This window comes from Copadichromis virginalis, linkage group LG22 (assembly GCF_057382275.1).
Source record: "Copadichromis virginalis isolate Kocher_CV1m ecotype Utaka linkage group LG22, C_Virginalis_male_GT1.1, whole genome shotgun sequence".
NCBI classification, from domain to species: Eukaryota; Metazoa; Chordata; class Actinopteri; order Cichliformes; family Cichlidae; genus Copadichromis; species Copadichromis virginalis.
In genome coordinates this window covers 18,376,763-18,383,752 of record NC_140638.1, presented here as the reverse complement: position 1 = coordinate 18,383,752, position 6,990 = coordinate 18,376,763, and the positions used below count along the sequence as shown (strand labels likewise).

The following is a 6,990-nucleotide window of genomic DNA, read 5'->3' as shown; positions in this document are numbered from 1 at the left end:
AAGGTACAAAATGTGTACAGTGTGGATTAAAATGGCTGACTGTACCCATTTACAGTAACACAACTGGTCGCTGTTTTATTGGCCTACGATTACATCATTCGTGCTGTTAAGCAAAAACATTTTGCTTAACAGCAAACACCCTTCCATTTCACCCACCCCTCTCATCACATATACAATTATCCACTCAGTGTGCTAAGCCCAGTGTCAAATCTCCAGTACCCAGGACGTCACATTCACATTAGTCTCTGTGTTAGTAGTCAGTCCTTTCGGTGTCCAGAATGAATGCTCGGGACCTTTCTTTCTCCACGTGCCAGCAGGTAGAATTTTAGCTGCTGACGGCCAAATTATAGATATTCTGCAGAAAGCAGACAGGTTAATAGCCTGAGTAGAAGACCGGAGGAAGTGTGTACTAGAAAAGAACACGCATGCACAGATCAGCATGTGCATGAAATGACAAAGTAACATATTGTAGATGTACATTTGGCAAAAGAAAAAAACATTAAAATAACACATGAGATTTTCTTTTTTTAAAATAAAATGAACTCAGCCAGTTCTTTCCATTTACAGCGAGGCGCGATCCATGAGCTTGCTTACTGAGAGAGGCCGTGTATTAAACTGATGAAGTGTGAGGCGGGGCTCATTTACCATTTGCTCCATGTGCATCTTAAATGGAAAATAAATCCTAATAAAACACTGACACAGAGAAAAAATGAAAACAAATGAAGATGTATTTTAAAAGGAGGCAGTGCTAGTGAGACTTGAGACATGTCCGGGTCTGTCTGTGTGCTTGCATAAATGCCCCCAAAGTAATACAATGTAGCTTGTATGGCTCTGGACTATCAGTCCATCCATTTCCCTGCACTTGTAGAACTTGTGGTTGTTATGAGGCCTATTTTTTCTTTGGCTTTTTAAACAAAACAGAAACTTTTATCCTCCTCCACTATCAAAAATCCTTTATTTGGCCCATCAACAACTGCTCAACAAATTTGTCTCTTTATTTGCTTGAATTTTTTCTCAAGAGTTATTGGAAATAAAACTTTTTTCCCTGCCGTATTGGAATTGGTTAAAAAAATTCTTTCATCTTTGCAGTTTCATTGTTCTTTAAATATAAGCAAAAACACAAACTACACAGACAAATATCGGTCTGCTCTGGGTGGAAATAAAACGATTTCTATGCTTCCCTGAAAAAGATACAAACACACTTTTCTCTGACTACAAAAGGCTGGCATCATTATCGATATTGACAGATTTCAAAACATGCTAAAAAAATATTCATATCTACTTTCTATGCATTGGGTGCGATCCACAGCATTGCGGCAGCATTTTCTATGCATGGGTAACAGCCAGGAAGCAGTCTTTATTGTGGATGCATGCGCTCGAAGCAAAGAAAATTGCTCAGACTGAGTTGAGACCAAATGACAACATCACGGTCGAGTGTGGAAAATAAGTTTGGACTCCGAGCAGCAACAGCAACTTCAGGTCTGGGGAAACAAACAAACAAAAAACGGAGAACTCGAAACAGACATTATTTCTGGTATTTTCTGACTTGTTGATGCGGCCCAGTTAAAAAGTTGTAACTACAATAAAAACGTGCAAATTGTTGGGTATGCCTTTTTGCATTTTATGGGGGTAATTTGTTCTTTGCAGTAGCTACCCACTCACCCTCGCACCCCCCCTGCCCACACCCTCGACGCAGCTTGAAAATTGCTTCGTTTGAGCCTTTTAACTGAAAAATGCAACATCTCAAATAAATTGCCTCTTCATGTAAAAGGCTTGGTTTTGATTCTGACGCATGCAATCACATTAAGAGTGCACTACTTCCCACCTGTTCGGTCCACATTCAGGCTTGTCAATTTGGCAAATTTCAAAAGCCTGTTGAATTCAGCATAAGCAACCCCCCCCCCCCCCCCCCCATTTCCACCTCCACACCTACAGCTGAAAGAAAATTCCATACATACATTTACAAATACATCAGTCAGAGATAATGCTTGTATAAGGGAAATATCCAGTCGTAGGTGTTTAAGGAAATGATAGGTGAAATTTATACAGATTGTGTGTTGATTTATACACTAAAAATAACTATTAACTAATAACAATTTGCTTAGATAAATCACTTTGTCTTCTTGGGGCTGAAGTTTTCAGTAAGTAATAATTACATTTAAAGTCATGGAATTAATGTAGAGTTCAAAGATTTTCTTCTATTGAATCTAAAAGACATTGATGCTTACTGTTTACACTATAGCTTGACTAAACATTTAATGATGATGTTATTTATGGAGAGATGTGCATACACAATGCTCATGCTGAGTTCACCAGTTTTTTTTTTTCATTATTGAATCAATAGTCAATGCCAATCTGGTGCTTTTTGCCTTGCATTGGTCTAGAGTTGTAAATAAACCATCAAACTACATAATCACTGGACTGACATTTATATAGCGCTACTCTTACCGAGCACTCTGAATGCTTTTAGGCGTTCATCTATTCACAAACACCTTTCACGCCTTCTGCCTGTCACACACTTACACACCTACATTTTTTTTCTTGCACATGTTTGCGTGAAAGCTCATTACCTGTATGAGCTGCAGTGCACGGTATTAGGTTTCTGGAAGTTTTGGTCAGGTGCATTCATAAAGAGCAGATCAGACTGGAATCCAACAAAGGCAAAGCTGCTGAAACTCTTTTGTTGCCTGGAGGGTCAAACTAGACTTTGACTTAGGTTTCAGCTTGGAAGGCTTTGGTTTGTTCAATTTAAGTAACAAATTCTGATCACAGTACACTGTAAACCCGAATGTTCAAAGTAATTAAACAGATTAAGTAGTGTATACTCAAAGTCTTTAAAAAGTTCTGTTAACTTAAATATGTCAAGTTCGTATAACATGTTCTTCTTTTTGAGTAAATGAAACTAATAATATTTGATTGAATTTAACTATTTCTATATTAAGTAAGCATCACTTAAAATAATAACTTAAGCACAACGTAACACAGTTAAGTTAGGACATATAAGAATGGTAAAGTCCTGTTATTTTTGTTGTTTCAAGTAGGTAGGATTTAATAATAAACTTAATTTATGTAGCACATGCTAAAATACAATAAAATCTCAAAGTGTTTCACCAAATAAGTAAAATCAAATTGTCTTAAATGCATTAGTGGAAGACAAAATGTATTTATTTTAATATTCATTGTTTTATCACTGTGTCCTACATATATATTTTTAATTTTTTCCGTAAGTGTTGAGCAGCTGCAGGAATCAATTTTTATTCCGAGTTAATCTCTGATTCACCCTCCGAAGCGGAAGGCGGCGCTAATGAGCATTAATACGAAACACAGAAGAAGTAAAGGTATATGGGCGGGAACAGCACCAAAGAGGCAACACGGACGACTGGAGAAAGTTGGACCTAACGGCAGCAACTAGCATCACTGGACTTACAGTAAGTTTTCAATGTTGATATTAGTTTATTGTTAAAATACGAATATTTAGTTGTATTTTGGGTGCGTGTCGAAAAGAATAGCAGAAATGTCGGTCCGTGTTTTTTATGTGCTTTGCTGCTCTCCCCAAGGAAACTTTGCGCTTGCAGAGCTAGCATTAAGTTGTTGTAATGAGGGTCGCAGGCTGTTTAAAAAGTTAGATACTACTTGCTCTAGAGGTGGCGCCCGGTCGCCTAGTATGAAACAAAGTATTTTAATCTCTCTAAATTTTTAAACCCCCTCTCATGACTCAGAATAGTTGGGTCCAAACAAGCCCGTTGTCCCTGCAGTTACACAACGGAGATGCCTGTCTGCAGTGAGAGTGCTTTCAAGCAGTTTTCTTGTTAGAAACGCTATATTTTAAACTATATGTGCAGGGTTAGGGTTGTGAAGGAGCTCTTGGACCTCTGGCCTGCTCTAAAAATGGAGTCTGAGGTAATATGGATCAGCTCTGTTTAAAATGAAAATTGTAATTCTTACTCATGTGGCAGCTTTTTGCTGCTTTATAAAGATGTGCGAGATTCTTCAAATTGAACTGTATTGTCCTTCTGCTGTAGTTGTATGCAGAGTTTCAGCGGATTACAAATCAGAACCTGCCCAATACATTCTACGCTGAACTTGACCGCCATCTTCCTCGACTGATGACCTTATTCAGCCAGGGCATCAAAAACTGGGAAGACAGCAGATGCCCTGGTTGAAATTCTAAGAATTCACAATGAACAGGTAATAATAGATTGTTACACATTTCATAGGTTGAACCAGTGGAACATTGGACAGGTTCAATGATTTAAATGAGCTTTTTGAATTTTGCTATTACTCCACTTTGTGTTTGCTATTTGTCTGACTGTATTAAAGATGTGAACAGGTTATTTGTGGACATATGTTCTGATTTGACTGTTGTTTTTGTTGTTGTTCAGTAAACTCACCAGTATATAAAATTCTGTTTTTATCTGGAAATAGGAAATCCATGATATCCACACCAAGTGCACTACCGTTCTCCCTGCCCTTCCTGTCTATCTGCATGAGGATGTCTCTGGATTTTTCAGAACCTGCACTGTGAGTGTCCTTAAGTATCTAACAGATACTACTGTGTATATAAACAGTGCATCAAAGTACAAACATGTATTTTGATGCACTGTTTGGACTTTCTTTAGTCTACTCCTGTGTATTTCCTTTAGCTTAGTTTCAGTCTATCTCACACCACTTGATTCTCTGGTGAATTAGCTGATTTATGTGTGCAGAACATGGATCTTCTGTTTTTCACCTCTTACAGTGAGACTCAGGTCTCCCTTGTAAAAGAGGTAAAAGTGGGAGTTGGTAAAATGAGAAATTATATGTTGTCTGTTGTATTTCTTGGGTTAGATTGTGATTAGTATCTCTTTTTCATTAATTCAGGACGAATCTGATGAGTTGGAGCTTGATGGTGTTGAAGTGGCCCTCTTCACTGTCATCAGTGACCATCACACAACAAGTCCAGTTCACTACCAACCTGTGAAAATCTCTGTCGTCATTGAAAGTGATGCCGTGTTCAGTCTCCCCAGATTTGGTGAAGCCTTCCTAGTAATGTTTGGACTGATCTATGCACTTCACCTCAGCTACCCCAAAGCCCTGACCAACACTTTAGAATTTACTCAAAAGATTTTATTTGGTCTAGAAAGTGGTAAACTGTCACCCAGGTTACAGACCCTCAAGAATGACTTGGTTATGTAGGAACTCATCTGAAAGAAGGATGCAGGGTGAAGCATTATAAAAGGCTAGTTCAAAGTTCTCTCCTTTCATCTAAATAATACCTCAAAACATTATTAGATTACTCTACAGGTGTTCAGCCAATAGGTCCAAACTATACAACGTGCCTTTGTTCTCATTAACATAATGCAAAGCAACACTAATGTTTTGTATGTTTTTAATGTTTTTCGTAATACTATTTCCAAAACATTGTGGGCTGCGCAAGATGACCTAAATTTCACTGTTTGATACTGGTTAATGTAAAACAAATAGCATTGTAATTCACTCAAATTGCTGCCTTGTTGTCTTATTCAGATATTAGCCAGAGAGCCAAAAGCACATTTTGATATTATTAATTATTATTTTTCATTACTCTGACAGTTTTCCTGACTAAACAATTTTTGGTCTACTTATTTTAATTTATAAATGTTTTTGTTAATTATTTTTAATTTATGTAATTTTTTTTTTTTTTAATGTATTTAATTTCAACATAGTGCTAAAAGGGAGCAGGCAAGATACTGTTCAATGGCAGATGTTTATGACTTTTGCATATTAAGTTACCGATACTCAGTGTAATTGAGGCAATCAATTGCCTCAAAAATTTTAAGTTTTGGGTCACATGTTTTTAAGTATCAAGTAGTCAACATATTTGACTAACGTGTACTTAAAATAATGACAACACAAACTAATAAACATTTGAGTTTTGTTAACATAAAAATGTTGTAGTTGTGTACTTATTTTTTATAAGTTCTGTGAACTTATTTCTTTGAATTTGTAAACTTGAAACTTTAAATCATATTAACTGCAAATATTTGAGTTGACCGTTCTCAAAAGATACAAGTACCATGTAATCCAAACTTTTATGTTCTGGAAAAATTTGGCTTTTGAGTTGATCAACTCAAAAAAATTGAGGCAATCGATTGCCTCAATTTTTTTGAGTTCTGGTAACTTATTCGGGTTTACAGTGTAGCTAAATAGTGAAATGCTTATAGGTGTGAATCCATAGATCTGGAAAAGACATCACTCTAAAAATGAAAGAATGCAGAATAGTCTAGGCACATACACGGGTGGAGTGAGGCATGTAACGTGTTGTTTCTCTGCTTATTCTTACCAGTACATCTAACCTATAGGACCATAGTGTCCTTGCTACCTCTTGTGTGATTACTTTAACTCTGCTCTTTCTTCATCACTCTCTAATTCTCCACCTTCAATGGCATCTTATTTCCCTGTCCTCTCTGCCTCCCCTCCTGCGCTCTCTCTGATACACAAATACTACAACAGCTGGAAGTGGAATGCTTCATCCAGACTTGGCCAGCCACCAACTTTCTCCCTCTGCTATTTTAAGCTCCTGCCTCCTTTTCTCTCTGTTTCTCTCTCAATTTAGTGGAAAGTATAACAGACACTGACAGATGTTGAATCCCCGCTTTAGTCCTTATCCCCCTCTCTCTCTTTGACTCTCTTCTTTCCCCTTGCTCTCTGTTTTATTGGTGAAAATTTGTGCAACAGCCATTGACACAGATGTTGAATGTTGTTCACAGGACCCAATTGTCGCTCCCCCTTTCACTCACCCTCTTTCTCTCTCTCTCCCTCTCTCAGTCTGCACCTGTGCAGAGTTGGTGCCAAGCTCCTGTTGAGTCTTAATGGGAGGTCCAAACATTCCCAGAGCTTAGCTCATGAAAGCAAATCTTCCATTATTATACACTGTATTATGGGCTGGGGCAGCCCTGTTTGGAGAGTGACCAACAACTAAATGCTAAAGTGCTTGCTCAGAGGGAATCACTGGTTTTTGCTATGTAATGT

The 6,990-nt window shown here is 37.6% G+C and overlaps 1 long non-coding RNA gene across 3 annotated transcripts; it reads left to right on the top strand.

Annotated features, from left to right (window-relative positions):
- Positions 1-3,200: 3,200 nt before the first annotated feature.
- LOC146683183 (uncharacterized) lies at positions 3,201-6,133 on the top strand. Of its 3 annotated transcripts, none has more exons than XR_014917697.1 (4): positions 3,201-3,428; positions 3,843-4,188; positions 4,426-4,521; positions 4,861-6,133. It is a non-coding gene; the product is annotated as an uncharacterized LOC146683183 (long non-coding RNA). The 3 variants fall into 3 exon arrangements; XR_014917696.1 differs by having other exon boundaries at positions 3,201-3,900; positions 4,023-4,188; positions 4,861-6,132; XR_014917695.1 differs by having other exon boundaries at positions 3,201-4,188; positions 4,861-6,132.
- Positions 6,134-6,990: the final 857 nt, after the last annotated feature.